Raw genomic sequence first — 13235 nt, forward strand, 5'->3', positions numbered from 1 at the left:
CGCGCCCGTTCAATGCCTGCGCTATGAGAGGTTGCGTCCGTGTTAGAGCAATCACTCCCTCCAGTCCTTTTTTGTTTGGGTATAACAAAATCTCGTTTTCCATTCACATTTTACAAGTAAAATTCGTGGACAAACTTTGACCCAAAATACGATGGGGACTAGTAAACCAGAACGGAGGTACTAGTTTTTTTAATCAAAGAAGGGTTTCCCCTTCCGATTTTCATTACTGAAAACCAACATCTAAATCTAAACCATAGTATTTGCCCTAGAACTACCAGGTTCAACATCTCGCAACATAAACCCATACAACCATACGCCAAGGAGGTACGTAGTACTATGAATTCCATTTTCGCTCCATACCAATCGTTCTAAAAACTACTTAGTACTTATAATGTGCCATTGAAAATCGGAACTCTTAACCCCGCTAAAAAATGATATTTTAAACATGGCTACTCGATCTGTGGCAACTGGCGAGCCACCGCCTCCAAGTCGTTCACCTATGGTCCCGACCATCAACTCCTACTGATCAAATTATCACGCGAGCTAATTATTCCTACAAAGGTGTGCTCCACCATGTACCCGGTACCCGCGAATGCAGCAATCGCGCACCTAGGGTTTTAGGGTTTATTTGTTAATGTTGCCTTTACATAACACTCATGTGTGCGAGACAGCGAGAGACCGACTACGTGTGTGCGCCTCTTCTCTTCATATATGTACTCCACCGTTTGTCAGGTGTCCAAAAAATTATAATAACTACTAGCAATGTGCCAATGCGTTGCCACACGATCAGAGTAGATTAATACATATTCACCGATTTTATAGAAAAAAGTCTAGTTTTGCAATATGTATATCACTAAAAATATGTTATATTTCACTCAAAATATATTCCTTTGGCAGTTTTGATGAGATAAGGGAGGAATGTTGTTGGTTTCAAGATTCGAGAAGTGGTATATGTCTAATTTCTACTCTTACTAGTAAGATGCCCGTGCGTTGCACGGAACATCAAGATCTTGTGGGAGAAAAGGATGGATGAGGGAAGGCCTTATCTGCAAATGTGGAGAAGAGTGCGGGTAAATTGCCATAGTTTCCTTCCTATCCGTCAGATATAAATCGGACGGCTTATATATTGTAGGATGGTAGGCCCACCATCATCACCAACTCTGTTTTTATCCCTACTCTTATAAAAAGCATAGTCGGTGATGATAGTGTGCCTGCCATCCTGCAATATAGGTCGTCCGATCTATATCTGACGGATAGGAAGAAAACTATGGCAATTTTGTAAAAAGATACCCACACCCCTCTCCACACTTGCAAATAAGGCCTTCTCTTGTTCATCCTTTTCTCCCACAAGATAAACTACTCATACAAATGCATCTTGATGTTCCATGCAACGCATGGGCATCTTGCTAGTTGTTGCAAAAAGCCCATGTGTGTGAGAGAGAGAGGGAGAGAGGAGGAGGACGGAGTTCATGTGTGACAAAGACACAAAGAGTGTGTGTGCGAGAGGTATCAGCTTAAAATGAGGCGATAGTGTGTGTGCACGATCGGGAGGGCGTGTCTCAAGAAGGGAGGAAAAATCTACATAGATACAAGGAGCGGGAGAGAGACATGTGTGCGATAGTGGAAGCACGAGTGTGCGGGTGTATAAACCTATCTAGAGGCTAGTCGATAAATGTTTGTGAAAGAAATATGAGTCGGGGGTGCGAAAGCGAGAGTTTGAGTGTGTGAGAGAGAGACGGTAGTCGGGAAGGGGAGTGGAAGCAGGAGTTGTGTGTGTGAGAGAGACAAGGGGATTTTGTCTGATCGGTAAACAAATGAATAATGTCAGTCTGGGATGGAGACGAAAAGGAGACCGCAACAAATTTTTTGTCTATAGGAGAGAGAGTAATTTTAGTGGTATGATTCATATCTAGAGACATATAGGGTGTGTAAGAGAATCCCATAGAGAGAAAGACAAAGTGAAAGATGAGTGGAGACTGTGTGTGTGGCGGTGAAAAAGAAAGTTTAGGTACCTAGTGATACGAGAGAACGGTAGAGACGTGAGAGATAGTGAAAACCATGTAATGTATAATGATAGGGAGAGTGTGACACTTCTCAAGGGAGACGTCGAGAGACCATATTTGCGAGGAGAGGAGAAACATGAAGTGAGCGTGCGGGTGAGCTGGAGAAAAGAAAGTGATAGCTACATGAAGGAGCATGCATGCGAGAGAGAGATGGGCGTGAAAGGAGTGAACATAAAAAGGATTCAAATATTTTGAATTCGAGATGATGATACATGTAATCCATACTCGAACCAAAATTGATCTATCAAACATGTATACTCATATGAATTCATGCGCATCTATGTTAGTTAACATGTAGATATTACTGATCCATACATTTTAGTATAACATAATTTGGTTTAATTTTTTGAGTTCAACCTTATGATTTTGAGATCATTGTATTTGTAAATCATATTATACATATAAAGGAGCAGAATTCTTTGTTGTGCTTTTGAAAGTATATATAAAAATGATGTATATAGAATTTTATTCCAATCAAAAATGAATCCCGTCCGAAAAAAATAGAATACAAACGGGATTCAAATTGAGTTGGCACAGTAAACATGCACTCTGCAAAATTTGAACGAAGCGGGGAAAGTCGCAGTAACTGCCCGAAACCAAAATCTGCAAGATGGAAATTACTACTGCCTATCTCTGCCACGCAAAGCCTATCTGCTCAATTTATATAGGTTTCGATAGGGGTAGGTTTGTAATTTCACTCAAATGTGACATAACCGCCTCTCACCCGGATTCATACACAATGGGCGCCAAAACACAGTGTGTCCTCGGCCGAAATCGACTCCCTCCCCGATTCATACACGATGGGCGCCAAAAACAAACTCTCGTCAGCAAATATTCGGTGTATGCGAGATTACCGTCCTATCCCCAACCGACTAATATTACTGTGATGTAGGAAATTTGAAACGGGGGCTAAGTTTGTAAATTTCCTCGCATTTGAGACAAGAGCGCCGTGAAGACATGGTTCCCCCTTCCTCTCCACCTACATTTCCCCATTCGTACTCCGTGGGCGCCAAAACACCCTCTCCACCCCAGCCTCCTCCGTCCGCGACCCCGTCCACCGCCGTCCTCCTCCACCATGTCGGAGTTGATACCCCGACGCCACCATCCATTACAAGAGATTGACCTCTCTCATCCACGACTTTGGACCGGGATCCTTGCAACCCGTCCTCTCGCTTCATCCCCACCGTCGTCCACCTTGCCGGCGCCGCTCCTATGACGGTCTCGTCCATCGTGCCGCGCTGCCACCGTCTACCCTCCTAGATCTGCTTCCACGCCGCCGACAGCCATCGCTATCGCAGCACCGTCAAATTCTCAGCAGATGCATATACGGCGCCGCACCAGAGGTGGTACTCTTTCGTATCTTCTCAACTTATTTATCGCAGCAAGAAAATAGATCGCCATTGCTTTACTCTGATTTCTTGTCCATCAAATACTTGCTAGTTGAAAGCAAACATTGGTTGTGAAGTTGCCTTTGTCCAGTTTGCACCTTCAGATCCGCCATGGCACGCTCAACACTATAGTCCCAATACTTATGGTTTCCCCTTTTATATTTCACACTAGTTAAATCACAGTAGACTAAATTTCAAAATTGGGTCAGTCAATTTTTCAGAGCTCGCTGGAGTTCGCCGATGTGAACGAAGGGGCTTGGGTGGGGACGTTGGTTGTGGGGGCGGTGGTGGGGCCTCGCCGAACGAAGAAAACTCGACGTGGGTGGGGCGGGGGTGGGGGTGGGGTGGCGGAGGAACACAGGCGGTGGGGGCCAGTGGTCCGGCCGGCGGCCCATGCGGTGTTCTGTATGGGAAGAATCAGAGACGAGGAAGAAGAAGGGTTAGGAGACGTAGGATCTTCATCCAACTGTCTGAAATGGTCGACTGGCCCAAATGACAAAAGTCACGCGACTTGCATGCAGACATGCCTTTATATTAAGTACCATCATCGTACCTGCTTAGCACTGTTCCTGAATCCATCAAGCTAAACAACGTGCCACTAATAATTCCAAACTTGTTGCTCAAGTACGAATCTGATATGATGCTGATATTACTAAAACAGATCTATCTATCTATCTAATCTATATCCATCTATCTATCTATCTATCTATCTATACCTCTACTAATTACAGACTCGCAAGAAATTACCATGTTAATCAGAAATTATGAGCAGTTAATCTGATGGGCCAGATTATTACGGTGTAGATTTAGTTAAATTTTGCTCCGTTGCAAAAAAAGAACGCTTCAAAGCCCATGATTTTTTTGCATCTGTTGAAAAAATGAATCCATCTAAAACACCATTATATTATACTATTACTAATCCATCGATAATTCCCTCCCCTAACTAAAGCAAATCTTTAAATAAAAAAACCCTAAACCAATCTATATCTCTTTCATCCACGACAAAAAAAACTCTACCTGCTCATATACTGCAGCCGTATCCTTCCATCCATATAAAATCAAAAGGAAAATATCCATAGCGTCTTTCCTTCCGCCCCGAGCAGCCGCGCTGCTAGCGCTTGCGAACCCCGACGCCACCTCAATTCCTCCGCGTTCGGTGCGACGCCGGAGCATGCCTCGCATGCCGGCGAGCTGACCATCGAGCAGCAGCCACCGCGCCGCCCTCCTGCTTTGCCTTTTTCCCGTCCTTCCCTCCTCTCTCACCTCTCTCTGCCTCGCCTACACTGCGACACAGGGACGCCGCCGGCACGTGGAACGAGGCCGCCCCAACTGGATCCACATCGTCCTCCATCGCCTGCTCTCCGCCGTCCGTCCTCACCGCGAATCGGTCGTGCCGGTAGCCGTCGTTGCCAGATCCTAGCTTGGCCACCCGCTGAAAGATCCAGCGCCCTGCAACACTAACCTATGCTCCAATCTTTTCCCTGCCCAGCTCCAATCTTTGATCCGTCCATGTTTGAGGTAATGTGTACAGAGAACGAGATTGCCGAGCCAACTCAGCAGGGAAGTATCTATCTGTTACTGCTATTTCTGCAATTTTGTAAGCCAGATTTGTGCCAAGTGCATTGCATAATATATCTCTAAAGGTCATTGCTATTTCTATGATCTTCCATCAATTTTTATTACAACAGAAAATGGTCCTTATCACATATATAGTATGCACTGGACAACTGATATATATGATGGTTGCAATGGGCTGATGGCGCATCTACTCACACCTTGGACATTCATCGCAAGCAAGTATGTATCTTAAGTTCCATGATGCAGTTAACATTTAATCATATTAATATTATCTCTCTGATATCCCGGACACAGCATAGATTTTACAAGCAAAACTTTATCAAACTAGATTTGTTGCACCTGCACTGCATGTTGATGTAATTGGGCTGGACTAATTTTGTGTTTAAAGTTGTCCCTGATGTACGTACATTATTAGCTATCATGGAAACGACAAATAGCTGATGTTTGTCTATAGTTACTTCATGGTATGTTGCATATTCCTCTAAATTTGTGAGATTTGAGATAGTAGAAACAACACACCGTGATCTTCAGGCCTTGCCTGATGCTTCATTATTTGAGGACCATGCAATAAAATTTAATTTCCAGTTTATGTAGGATTATTAGTCATTTGATGCGGAAAGTTTTAGGATTTCAGTATGTGTTTAGTTACGCTCCTACAGTTTATGCAAGAAAATTAACAGAAAGGAATTGCATGAACTATTCTTTTTATTCATAAATATGAGGCATGTACAACTATTTTTCTCTATTGCGAAGAAAAACATTCCTTGCCCCAAACGAGCCAGCACACAAATAAGAGTGACTCCAAGCTTTTTTCAGAACTGAGTTAGTAGTTACGTTATCCGTAAGAGTATCTTAGGTTTTAAGTGACAATCTTCAAACTCTCTCTGCTTTATTAATTTACTTTTTATAAATAATATGAAGACTCAAATTTGAAAAATTAAACCAATAAGTGTATTTAGTGAAGTCAGAGGTCTGTTTGGAATGTTCTTAGTGCAAGTCTGACAATACAGTCATGCTTCTTCTATTTACTTTCAGTTCTAAATACATTTGTGATTTTCTATATGCTGTACTACTAAACTGGGTGTGCTAAACCAAACATATAGTATATGAAAAGGATTCTAAAATGTGAGCTTATATTGACAACTCTTGAAAATATATGGTTGTTTTACTGTTTTTGCCATGAACTTGGGGAGCTTGGGATGGAGTATGGTGTCAATGATCGGTATATACCAGAACAATATTTTTGTGATATTGTATATACTAACTTAGTGATAATGGAGTATATACAACATTTTTTCCATGGACTCTACCGCATTTTTGAACTGGTTAGAATAGCTGATGCCTTTTTTATCTTCCTTGTGGTATATGCTACCATCAAAGGGAGTATATAAGGTACTAATTTCAAGTATATACTATTGTACTATATTTTGTCTATATACATCTACAACCAAGTAGTATGTACACTGCTCTTTGTGCACGGCAGTATATACATCATTTTTTGTAAGGCAATATATAATACCTTTTTTTGTGAACCAGTATACTACTTTATTTTAGTCAGTATATACATAATTTTTGGTCGATATATACTACTTTTCTGTAGTCGGCATATACTACTGTTCGTGATATAGTAAAGGGTAAAGCAGCGTGCACATGACACGCAGCAGCCGTTGTCGACTATACGGTGGTGCCGCTGCATCGATCTATCAGTGCATGTCACGCCACCACCGTTTCTTATTGCTGCCGTTGTCGATGAGATTGGTGGTGCCGTCACATGGATCGATCAGTGCACACCATGCTGCCATGTTGTCGACGAGATGGTGGTGCCGTCTTATCCACGAACAGTTCACCTACTCATTATCGTCGCATCCGCTATGTGACTAGCTGCGTCAATGGCTTTGTGCCTCGAACCAGATTGCTTTCATGCAAAGCCTGTCATGTTTGCCTCTTAATGACAACATCCGCTAAGTCAGTTCTCTCTCACTCTCACGCTCTCTCTCTCTCTACTATTGCAACTAACTGCGATGATCTTCTCCAGGTTTTTTGGGCTAGATACTGAGATGGCACCACTGCGTTGCTGAAGTTAAACCCTGTTTATTGGGACGTACAAGCCGGCGGCAAGCACACATGGCGGCCGGAGACAGGCCATGTTTTTCCAATGACTGCTGCTAGGATTGATGTCCTATTGCAGGAGAAACAATGGCAACTGTCGCATCGTTTTGTCCAGCGATGATATCATCCTTGTCTATTATTTTGTTGACAATCACCACAGGTTCTCGCTCTTTCTTAATAGATTTATATTTTGATCTCTGTAGCTTTTTATGGATGAAAGTAACTATGTACATGCGTGCCTCATCTATGCATTTTACCACTGCTATTTTCTTAAAGATGGTAACATTGTCCATCAGATATTTTTCTTAGTTTCTTTCCAAGATAATTGGTGTGGTTGTTTGCTATCTAGTGCAAATATTTTGCTCCTGAGCTTCAGTTTTTTTTTTCAAAACAAATCAAATCTCTCCTTTAAAACTCAAAAAAATCCTTAAATTTCCATACATGTAAATGTCAATTATGTATATGTAGCATTAGATTATACAAAAATAATACTTATCTCTGGATCTGAAATAGCAAACAGTAAATAAAAGTGATGTACGCATTGGTCTTTCCGTGTGACATACAAAAAAAGGATTTTATAATAACATTTAAAGGTAGACAGTACAAATCAACATGTACAATTTTTCTGAAACTTCAAGAACGCACATTTTCTTTCTTATTTTGAACCGATCTCAACGGAGCCATTCAGGGTTTCCATGCAATATCATGATATATTAATATCACAGAGTTCTAGATCGTGGACTTGGTAAGCACACAAGATTTTGAATCACACCGTTAATAAAGGAGAAAGACAGTATTTTTTGTGATGAAAATATAATTATAATTTTTAGAGTAAGGCATGTTAAATAATAAACTAGGACGTTCTGAGATCCAATTAGTCAATACACATATGAAAAAACTGGTGAGTACTGTCATATTGTAGATGCACGTGTTCGATTTTACATTTTAAATTAATTGCATAAATTGTGTATCACTAAGTCTAGAGAAATCTTTCAATGTGTAGGCACTCAATTCACGAGCCAAACATTGATGTGGGCTACCATGGGGGCTAGGAAGCAGCATCAGCTTGAAGCTAACTTAAAATTAACTCTAATGAGCATTTGGTCTTTATTCTGTCTCGATACAAACACATCAACGTGTGGGCTACCATCCATTGATGCGCAGAGACCAGGTTACGATGGCAACATTTAGGCCAATTTTTTATCTACCGATCGATCTACAATTTCCTTTTTCTATTTAGAGTTGATCTCTATTTTCTCTTTTTCTGTTCATGCTTGTGGCAAAATTGGAGATATTCATGTCTCACGGGTGTTGTTGCTGCAGCCCATTCATGGCGAGGATACATGGCTGATGGCCCACAGATCCTTAGGGGATGAAAGGATCCCCACATGACTACAGGAATAGCACTAAATAAATTGTGTACTAACTAGAGCAATGATATATTTCATAGGTCTAGGATATATATGTGAAATAACAATTTACTTCATATAACTACTAGCCTGACAAGTATTTGGCATTCTGTCTTTTTAATAAAGTAGCTGATTTTTCTACAATAATTCCATGTTCATATGTCGTCAATAGGAAACAATGTCATTGATCGACCAGAGTATATAGGGATTTATATCATCCTGATATATATTTCTACAAGCAGTTTATACGAGCCTCAAAACACTGATTATCAATAAATCTTCCCTTTTTGGGGCTCTTATATTTTCTTGCTGCAGAATTCTACGTTATGGAATGTTTTGTTGGGGCACGTCCAATATATGTACAAGCAAGGTTAATGAAAAGAAAATAAAATCAAAACTGTTAGAATAAATTCTTTGGATCCTTTTTTGTAACTTAAATTCAACTAATCAATCACTCCTTTCGGCCACGTATGTTCTCTTGCTTCAAATTTCTATATTATGTAATGAGTTCATCACTGAAAACAATTATTAAAAAATGGTCCATCGGGCACATATCCGATATACATAGAAGCAAGGATAATGAAATAAAATAAAGTCAAAAGTGTTAAAATAATTTTTTCAATCCTTTTATGTCACTTAGAATACAACTAATAAAAAAAATGAGACATGTTATATGTGCTTGGGACTTGCACTGGATGGATGGGTGTTTCACTTTTTCCCATTCATGCTATGTTTTCATGCAACAAAATAAATACATACAACTTATTGACTAGCCGTGCATTCGGGTTGACGACTAGTCTCTACTCCTAATGTCTCAGTTGGTAGGTCGCGTTTCGGGTTTTATTTTCGTCCCACCTCACCCGGTCTTTTTTGGTACTTCTTTGGTACTTGCTCCCACCTTTCGTCAGCCGAGACGGTTTATTTTCGTACTCCCTCCCACCTTCCAGGTAGTTCCCTCCACGCAAAAAAAATCGAACCAACCAATCTCTACTCCTAATGAAGCAGTTGGTAGCCTCGTATGGTTTATTTTCGTCCCACCTACCATGGTTTTATTTGGTACCTGCTCCCACCTCCCAATTTTGTCGGTTTTTTTTCGTCGGTTTTTTATTCGCCCCTCTCCCACTGGCCGGACAAACCCAACGTTTATTTGGTAATACAATGAATTCACATATGGTGATTGATTTCTTCTTTGGTAACCCAACTAACGGATGGTAATCAATCTTCAAATATGAAAACCAAACATACAAGGCAACAATTAATTCATTTTTTTCTGACCGGTTATTTTTCGTCTCCCCTCCCACATACCTTTTCGCTTCACCGCCCACATAAACTCATCGGATTAGTTACCATATGAAAGAATTAATCACAATCAATCAAGCATTGATGGGATATTTCCTTACATTGATGTGATTTTCATTTCTTATCATGAATCATACACGTCAAAAAAAGGTACAGCGTGCGAGTATCGTGGGCACATGCCCTACAAATCCGAAAATGCCTATAAAAATTAAATCAGAATCAATCAAGCATTGCTGGTATATTTTACTTGTTTTGATTGGATTTTTGTACACGGTACCATTAACTCGATCCTCCCACCGCTGCCCTCCTCACGAGCCTGGACGGCCGATCCTCTCACGTCTACCCTCATGTGTCCTCGCGCCGCCATCATCTTCTTCTCTCCAATCTCCTTGACTAGGAGGACTCCTCTGTGCCCCAGGCCCTGGCCGACGCCGGCGACTCCTCGGTACTCCACCCGCGCCATCACATCCGACACAGGCGAAACTCCAGCTGATGCCACGGGATCCACATCCTACGCTCGTCGGCCATCTTCCACTCCGGCTGCTGCGTGGTGCCGCCGCTGTGGGAGGCAACCTGGCAGGGGCAGACGTAGCCGTCCTCGTGCAGCCCGACCCATGCGTCTAGCTCGGCGGCGAAGTAGCCTCGGCCTCTGAAAGGTAGCATCCACTCCCCATGGCGCCTCCACTTGCAGCTCCTGGTGTCGACGGAGTACGTGCCGCAGACCGCCCTGCTCCACGAGGACACGAATATGGTGCGCCCGTCCGGGTGCAGCGCGTAGGAGAAGATCATCTCGTCCTTGGTGAAGGGCGTTGGCATGCTTTTCCAGGACCAGTAGGTGGGCAGCAGGTCGTCGTCTTCCGTCGTCGGTGGCTTCGCCATCGCCTCAAAGGACACAGGCCGCTCCATGAAGTGGAAGGCGAACACGTACAGCGCGTCGCCGGCGCCGGAGGTCAGGAAGGTATTGGAGCCACAAAGCAGTGCGTCTCGAACGGGAGGGCCGACGGGCAGTCCGGCGGTGTCAGTGTCGTAGAAGAGGGTTCCGGCGTGTATGTTGCTCGTGGCGATGATGTTGCTGCCCAGGGCTGCGAACTACATGGCACGGCCACGCTCAGGTGACACTAGCCGGAGGACAGGGGGGGGGGCACTGAGGTCGGGACTGTCGGCATCGATCTTGCGGATGGTGAAGCCCTTGTGCCAGTCGTCTAGAACCAGATAGAGGCTCTTCTCCTTGTTGCCGCTGCGGTCGTGGTAGTAGTTGGGCTCATCCTCCTCGCCCCTGCCTTCTTTGCTTAGACATCCCGCCCCCGACTGACTGAATTCTGAAGTATATACCAGAAAAACACGTACGCAGACGAAAACACTCGAATAGATTGGACGTAGCTGGCTAACCACGGTTGATGTAGTATCGATCTACTAGAAGCAACACGGATACGCGCAAGCAATTGATACACACGGGCATGCCTCGTGCCCGCTGATCTTTCTATTGGTCTCTGGGTGTACTGTTTATAGGGGTGCAGGGTAATACGTATATATAGCTATAGCTAGGACTTGCAACATAACCGATTCGGGACGGAACTACTGATCCTACTTGGTGATGGATTCCTGCACAAGCCAGACATGAGACGTGCTTTTTTTTTCTTGAGGGAAACGCCTCCACCGCCGCCGCCAGCGCGGAACCCTAGGGCAGGGCGCTAGGATCCCCAAAGCAGGGCGGGCAGCGAGGAGCGGCGCAAGGAGACCGTGTCGGTCGTTCCCGCCACCAGCGCTAAACCCCAGGTATTTACGTTCCGTGTCCTCCCCGCACTCTACGCTGATACATCAGCGAGGAGCTGACGGTGGAAATGCTACTCCTCCCCGAACTCTATGATGCTTGATTTGATCTCGTGGAATGGTGCCATGACGGTGGGCAAGGCTATTGAGTTTGCTCCTAACGCCGGCTTGGGCGATGGGTGGGACGAATGCGAGCAGCGGCCAACGGCGGACATGGACTCAAGCCAGCATAGGTCCACGGCGGTAGAGGAGAGACACCACCCACCACCCATCGATGCAGTAAGGAGTGTGGTGTTCTACAGTATGGTAATTGGTAAAAGTTTTTGGTCCTATAATATCAGAGAGAGAGAGAGCATATTACATAAAAATAACGCTGAGAATTTAGATGCATTGTTTGTCACGGAGCTGTGACTGGCCAATTTACATGAAATTGATTCCCTTAGTTGTGGTGGCAAATATAATACACCTAATCCATATTGTTATGCACTAGCGTGTGTGTGTGAGATAGATGGATTATGGTCTCATACCCAATAAGATGGATATGTGCGTGTGTTAGAGAGAGAGAGAGAGGGGGGAGAGGGGGAGAGACAGTGGAGAAGAGGGACGGAAAGAGTGTGTGTGTGTGAGGATTTGATGGTAAAAAGATCGCCAATGTCACTTGATATGTATGAGAATATTAAATGTAATATTAACATGATTAATATTAAACTCTTAAAGTTATGGAAATGTTACCCGTTGCAACGCACGGGCGTTCTTCTAGTAACATTTAATTGGTCGGCTAATGTTCCTACTTTACTTTTGAAAAAGCACGTGCACCACATATAGAGAGACAACAGGGAGTTTCTTTCTTAGTGCGTTCTGGTTCATCATGTGTGGGCACTGCGCAATGAACATTTTATTATCCAAAATCTGCTTGCTCTTCTTTAGCATGTTTCGTTCTTTTTTAATAAGTACTCTCTCCGTTCCTAAATACAAGTCTTTGTATAGATTCCACCATGGACTACATATGGAGCAAAATGAGTGAATCTACACTCTAAAATGTATCTGGATACATCTGTATGTGATCCATAGTGGAAATCTCTACCAAGACATATATTTTGGAATGAAGGGAGTATGATAGTAGTACAGTATGTTCCTTGTAGTGAAGATGAGCAGGGACATTTGCAGTGTAGAGGTCTATACGGTCGGTTGTGATGGACACTTTGAACTCTTCAGGCCTCTTTGATTCGTAGGATTTTGTAAACATGGGAATAGGATTTGTAGTGGCCTGCCCACTTGAATCATATAAGAATAGCAAGGAAATGCGGGGAGCTATGTCGCCTTTGAGAGTTACACTGATATTAACAGTACCACACCTTCAGTTAAAGAGAGCTGGTATCCGAAGCCTTTCTAGCCATACCGGCAATACTAGCACATATATTCCAGCAAGTTCCACTTTGCTGATTTTACTCTGATGCTTACGGTTTCCTCGTTATATGTACACTATGATCTGTGTATAACTGCTTTGTGTCGCACTAGCAGCAGTCCACTCTTGAAGCTAAACACTGCAATGACTTACAAAATTGGCACCAAGGCATTGAGTGCCATTCTGGATGCAATGAAACTCATACGCTCCCCAC

General features: G+C 43.2%; 1 long non-coding RNA gene and 1 pseudogene across 3 annotated transcripts; one reads left to right on the forward strand and one right to left on the reverse strand.

Moving 5' to 3' along the window:
- Positions 1-4521: 4521 nt before the first annotated feature.
- Positions 4522-8688, forward strand: LOC125508031. Of its 3 annotated transcripts, none has more exons than XR_007283184.1 (3): positions 4522-7298; positions 8142-8309; positions 8462-8688. It is a non-coding gene; the product is annotated as an uncharacterized LOC125508031 (long non-coding RNA). The 3 variants fall into 3 exon arrangements; XR_007283185.1 differs by having other exon boundaries at positions 4522-6994; positions 7065-7298; positions 8142-8688; XR_007283183.1 differs by having other exon boundaries at positions 8142-8688.
- Positions 8689-10220: 1532 nt separating this feature from the next.
- LOC125506814 lies at positions 10221-11305 on the reverse strand (annotated as a pseudogene).
- Positions 11306-13235: the final 1930 nt, after the last annotated feature.

The sequence above is a fragment of the Triticum urartu genome, chromosome 5 (genome assembly GCF_003073215.2).
Source record: "Triticum urartu cultivar G1812 chromosome 5, Tu2.1, whole genome shotgun sequence".
Lineage (NCBI taxonomy): Eukaryota > Viridiplantae > Streptophyta > Magnoliopsida > Poales > Poaceae > Triticum > Triticum urartu.